The sequence below is a fragment of the Leptonychotes weddellii genome, chromosome 1, assembly GCF_054177405.1.
Source record: "Leptonychotes weddellii isolate Sample4059 chromosome 1, ASM5417740v2, whole genome shotgun sequence".
NCBI classification, from domain to species: domain Eukaryota; kingdom Metazoa; phylum Chordata; class Mammalia; order Carnivora; family Phocidae; genus Leptonychotes; species Leptonychotes weddellii.
This window is the reverse complement of record NC_138369.1, coordinates 167,169,370-167,175,908: the sequence shown is the minus strand read 5'-3', so window position 1 is coordinate 167,175,908 and position 6,539 is coordinate 167,169,370. Positions and strand designations below refer to the sequence as shown.

General features: G+C 35.8%; 1 pseudogene; it reads right to left on the bottom strand.

The window, feature by feature from the left end:
* Positions 1-283: 283 nt before the first annotated feature.
* LOC102741030 (large ribosomal subunit protein eL29 pseudogene) lies at positions 284-822 on the bottom strand (annotated as a pseudogene).
* Between the last annotated feature and the right edge of the window lie 5,717 nt (positions 823-6,539).

The following is a 6,539-nucleotide window of genomic DNA, read 5'->3' as shown; positions in this document are numbered from 1 at the left end:
ACCATACATTATATCATTAGTTTTTGATGTAATGTTCCATGATTCATTGTTTGCGTAAAACAACCAGTGCTCCATGCAGTACGGATTATTGACTTCTTTATCCTATATAATGCCCCTCTTTATCCCAGATAATTTGCCTTGCTCTGAAGTCTGCTCTATCTGAAATTAATATAGGTACTCCTGCTTTCTTTCTTTCTTTCTTTTTTTTTTTTTTGACAGAGCTTGCCGCAGGTTTATTTGTACAAAAAGCAAAGGAAGATACCAGTCCCATACAGATAGAAGCCCAGGGGTCACACCAGTCCTTCTGTCCTCACACTGGCAGACACAAGCCTCCACACTGGAGCCTTTGTGGGGGCCTGGGCACCTTTGGGAGCTTGAGCTGCAGCAGGAACAGGAGCTGGAGCCGGAGCCGGAGCCGGAGCCGGAGCCGCAGTCTGAGCCTTGGTTTGAGCCTTGGCCTTGGACTTTGCCCAGCAGAGCCTGAGACCCTTGGCAATGCAGGCACGAGCACGTTTCCCAAGCTTGGGGTGAGAGATGTAGGCAAGTCGAATGAGCTTGCAGCTTGACCTCCTTGGGCTTGACAAGGGCCTTGATAGCTTCGGCACATGCACTCATGGCCTTGGTGTTGTTGGCCTGCATCTTCTTTAGGCCCTTCTTGTTGTGCTTCTTGGCAAAGCGCATGTTCCTCAAGAACTTGGGGTCTACCCCCTTAAGAGATTTGTATCTTTGTGACTGGGGTTTCTTGATGCCATTTCTGTGCCATTTTCATGACTGGTTGTGCATGGTGTGGTTCTTGGACTTGGCCATGTCTGCACCAAAGACTGCAGGTCCCAAAGCCCTGCTTTCTTTTGATTAGTGTTAGCATGTCTCTATCCCTTTATCTCTAATCCATATGTGTCAATATTTAAAATGGGTTTCTTGCAAATAACATATAATTGGGTCTTGTTTTTGGATACACTCTGAATATTATTGTATTTAGTTCATTGATATTTAAGGTGATTATTAAAATTATTGAATTAATACCTACCATATTTATTACTGTTTTGTATTTGTTGCCTTTGTTCTTTGTCCCCATTTTTGTCTTCCACACTTTCTCTGTCGTTCATGGTTTTAATCAAACATTTATATGATTCCATTTTCTCTCCTTTCCCAACATATCAATTATACTTTTTGTACTGTTTTTTGGTGGTTGCCCTAGAGTTTGCCATATATATTTGCAACTAATCTAAGCTCACTTTCAAATAACTCTATACCACTTCATGTGTAGTAAGAGTACCTTACAACAAAAAATATTTCCAATTCCTTCCTCTCATCCCTTGTATCATTGCCATTATTCAATTCATTTCATTTATACATAAGAATACTTACACATTAGAAAACTTCATTGCTATTATTCAAATATTTCATTGCTATTATTATTTTGAACAATCAAATACTTCATAATCAAATACTTCAAATACTTCATTGCTATTATTATTTTGAACAATCTGTTATCTGATAGATTAAGAATAAGAAAAGTAAATGTTTTTTTATTTTACCTTCACTTATTCTTTTTCAAATGCTCTTCCTTTCTTTATGTAGTTCCAAGTTTCTGACCTATGTCATATTTCTTCTCTCTAAAGAACTTATTTTAACATTTCTCACAAGATAGATCCTTTTTTTTTTTTTTTGAGAAAATGTTTATTTCTCCTTTACTTTGAAGCATAATTTCACATGGTACAGAATGCTGGGTTGGTGGGTTTTATCTCTCATCACTTATGTTTCATTTCACTCTCTTCTTGCTTGCATGGTTTCTGAAGAGAAGTCAGATGTAATTCTTTATGTCTCTATAGGTGTTTTTCCCCCCTTCTAGTGTCTTTCATTTTTTTTTCTAATCTTTGCTTTTCTGAAGTTTGAATGATTTGCTTAGGTATAGGGTGTATGAGGGTTTTTTTTTTTTCTTTTTTCGTTCTTTACTTCTTCATTTTTTGATGCTTAATGCTTTCTGAGAATCCTGGATCTGTGGTTTGTTATCTGACATTAATTTGAAGAAATTACCAGTCATTATCACTTTGAATATTGCTTCTGTTCCTTTCTTTCTTCTCCTGGTATTCCAATTATGTGTATGTTTTACTTTTTGTAGTTGTCCCACAGTTCATCAAAGGCATTCATTTCTGGTACAGTGTTTTAGATCTCTAGCTTTTCTTTTTGAATCTTTCTCAGAATTTCCATCTCTATGGTTACATTTCCCATGTGTTCTTGCATGTTGTGTGCTTTTCCCTTTAAATCTATGAGCATATTAATCACAATTTTTAAAAAATTCTCATTCTGATAATTGCAAAATTTCTGCCATATCTAACTCTGGTTCTGATGTGTGTTCAGTTGTCTTCAAAGTGTGTTTCTTCCTTTTAGTATGCCTTCTAATTTTTTGTTAAAAGGCAACCATGATATACTGCACTAAATAGGCATTGAGTAATAAAGTGGTAAGGGATGGGGGAAGAAATAGCATGCTATAGTCCTATAAGTAGGTCTAAGAGTTTGGGGGAGCTCTTGTCCCTGGTTCTGTGAACTTTATTGGTCCTTCTCAGTTTCCTCCCACTCCCATTACATAGGAAAAGATGGCTAGAGGGGGCTAGATTTATGTATTTCCCCTCCTGCACTTGGGAGAATTAGAGGTTGTTGGAGTTGGGTATTTCTCTTCCTCCAGTTAGGTTAGGCTCTGGTAAAACAGTGTATCTTGACAGCAGGCCTTATTGAGAAATATAGGATGCTCTGGCATATGTCAGATGGTTCCTTTTCTCCTCCCTCTGCGGGAAGCATCAGGGAATTTTTCTTCAATATATACTATGAAGACCTGGAAGAGATCCTGGTGGTAAAACTCACAAAAGTATGAGGACCCCCTATCGCTGGATCCCCTGGTGTTTTTAACTTGCATAGTTGTCCACACTGAACTTCCAGTAACTCATCAATTACAGTTCAGATTTTCCTGCTTGCATTGGTTCCTGTGGAGGTTACTGCCAGTGGGTTTCTACGCCAGTAAGTTGTGATTCTTTATCTACCTATCTGTCTCTCTAATTTGGGGGAAATAAATTTTTCCTGTGACCTCGCTTCTCTGATGGATCTAAGAAGAACTGTTAATTTTTCTATTTGTTATGTTTTTTTCCTTATCATTAGGATAAAGTGGTGATTTTCAAGCTCTTTAACAAGTTGAACCAGAAACCAGAAGTCCAAAATATACTTTTTATTTTTAAAAAAACCCTTCTTAATTTACTTCTACTAAAAAATTATAATATGCAATGTTTGTGATTTTTTTAATTCACCTTTTAAAACTGATAACAAAAATTGGGATTCCTTGATGGAGAACTTTAGTTTTTTGTAAATCAGATTTAGGAAAGAACACAAAGTTGCATGGCATTTCTATAACACTTAACTAAAGTAGGACATATTCTGAGGTATCTTTGAGAATGAAATACACACACACAGACTCATGCATGTAATATATATAATATTATATATGTACACATATATATACACATGTATATATATCAGCTAACATTATTGCATTTTTATTTATTCTCCCATCTTTTGTATGTGCAACTCACTAGACTATTAGCCAGATCAAATTATCAGAGCCAACTTAAAAATTATTCTCCAAATGACTCAATATAGTTAGATCTATTTTTATAGTTGATGATTCTTAAGAATTTAAAAAATACCCTTAAATATATGTTTATACATATACTCAAATATATATGTATATATTTGGGGACTTTGTGTTACACAAACATTGAAGCAGATCATGGGTAAGTTTTAAGTGCACACTCAGCATTTCCAAGCACACAGGTGTTATATCAGGTTTTCTAACAGAAAAACGTCTAAAGATCACCTAAGTAATATACCTGGTGCTAACCTGGACATATTCTGAATTCTTAAGTACTAATTTTATTGTATTAATTTAATTAAGCTAGGTTTCCATATGTTTCACTGAATAAGATGTGGACCGGGGATTGGATGAGTCTATGGAGAATATCCTAATTGCCTCTTGAGCAGCAAGGACTCTTATTAATGAGATTCTTTTCTGTAAGATGGAAATTCTTCAGTCTCTCTACATAGATATAGATAGAAATATAAAGGCTGTACTTTTAAACTATTCTGTGGACATGACAATGAGATGGACTAGAATGAGACAGAGCTTGGAGGGAAATTCAAGCCAGATACTATAGTGGAAATTCTAATGTGTAGCCAAATTCTGGTCAAGACAGATGGAGTAATACGGTACGTAATTAACTATAGGATTTAGAATAGGGTTGGGGTTCAAATTCTGCATCTGCTCCTCAATTAACAATGTGATTTTGGATAAACTTCTTAATCTCTCTGTTCTTCATCTTCTGCATCTATAAAATGGTGATAACTGCCTCACAGAATTACAGTGAGGACTATATGATATAATGTTTATAAAGTGTGTAGGACAACTAATGGCATGTGATCTATGTATTAATTGGGACTCTGAGAAAAAAAAGACCAAACAAGATGGCCGAAGTAACATAGCAATTTTTAATTCATATAACTGAAAAGTCTATGTGTAGTTTTATGAAGAACTTATTAGCAACTATTTTTTCTCTTGTTGTTCCTTAGGTTCATAGTCTTCTATTTAGCTTCATATTAAGGTTCTTACCTTTATGATTATAAGATGGCAGCAGCTGTTTTTCATATTCTCTCAGCAAAGAATAAAAAGTGTCTGCCTTTTTCTCAGAAATCCCAACAAAAGTCTTGCATATCATTGACTCTTTGGATTTTTTTCCATGAAGATAGTAATCACTCCCGATCTCCTTACAAACAATAGGCTGAGAGTGGGGAAGGGACAGTTTTCCAGGTATAAGTTAGAATAAGCTTACCGATATATGGTGGCTTCACAAGTCTACCTTGCTAAGCAATTCAGAAGTACTAACCATCATATGGCCGTCTTTGTAGAGATTGCTGTTAATGGAATTTTTGTGGTCTATTTAAAGAAGAGAGAAAGGATATGCACCAGAGAAAGGCTACATGCTAACATGAGTTAAAGAGATACTAAAGATTCAATTACTGCTGCTTTGTAACATATAGAACCACAGGCAGTCTTTCAATAGGAAATACGTCAGAGAGCAAACCATGGAAAGTACAGGCTTTAGAAACAGGAGGGACCCCCTTCAGATGCTGGCCCTGTCAGTCAAGTGGTGAGGGACAGGCCATCACTATATAGATATCACCATTGCCTTACGGTCTCCAAAGAGACTGAGTTCAGTTGTCAGCCTACACAATTTTGATATCTAAAACCTCAAAAATGTCTCCACTTTAAAATGAAAAAAAAAACCTCACAAAATATGCTGACAAAAAAAAAAGTTATTTTTTCCTCTCCATCCTTTACTTAAAAAAAAAAAAAATGTGCTTTAACCCCATGATGAATGGTGGTCAATCTCAAAGACTCCTAATGGTTCCTTCAATTCCAAATCTATAAAAACTTTGGAATGAAACAACGGAATTTTTGCTATCCTTAATACTCATTTAAAAATTATCAGTTTCTTTCCTGGTCTTAAGATTTTCCCCAATGTTCTAAACTTTACAGTATTTCTACTCTCTTCCTATGCTATTTGACTTTTGTACTTAATGTCTTCTACTGCCATCATTTTTTTGATCATTTATAAATCTCTACTTTAAACTCAAATCTTTCTACCAAGTTCCACATCTATAATTCTATTGGCCCTGTTGTTCAATATGTCTGATACTGACTTTATTATCTCCATCCCAAACTTCTTCTCCCTATTACATTCTATCACGGTGATCATAATTCATCCTGTTTCTCATGCTTGGAATGAAGGAATTCCCTCTTCTATTTTTTTCCTTATCTACCATATCACCAAATATGTTTTATTGATTTTAATTTAGGAAAGCTTCTTGAGTCTATTGGGTCCACTACTCCATGCCCATGGTGATTGCTAGTTCAGGTCCTCGTATATTCACATTTGGAAAAATCACTCATTTAATTAAAAAAAAAAAAGTATTTGCTGAGTAGCTTCTATGTCCTAGGCAATATTCTAGACACAGAGGCTATGGTAATGAACCCAACAAATATAAAGCCTACATTCTAGTGGGAACATCATAATTCAGCTGTTCATGAAATATTTTTTTAAAAAGAAAAATAAAGTAGAAAATGGGGATAAATGGTGTCAGAGGCTGTTACACAAATAAGGTAATCAGGGTCTGTTTATATAAAGTGGGAATATTTGTAGAGACACCTGTAGGAGGTAAGGACAAAAGCCTCGACACTCCCTCCCACTCTACTCAGTTTCTACTAACTTGTCACTTCCTCCTGAACAATCTCACAGTTAACAAAGGGGCTGTATTTTATAAGGGTAAGATTCAACCAGGCAGCTCTTCTACTTAAAAAGCTCTGTTACCTGTGGCATTGAACTCATGGCTATTTGCCCTTTTGTCCTTGCTCCTCACTCCCCACTATCCTTCCTATACTCCCATTATCTTAACTTCACATTGCTCTCTGAACACATGATGCCCTTTTATGCCTT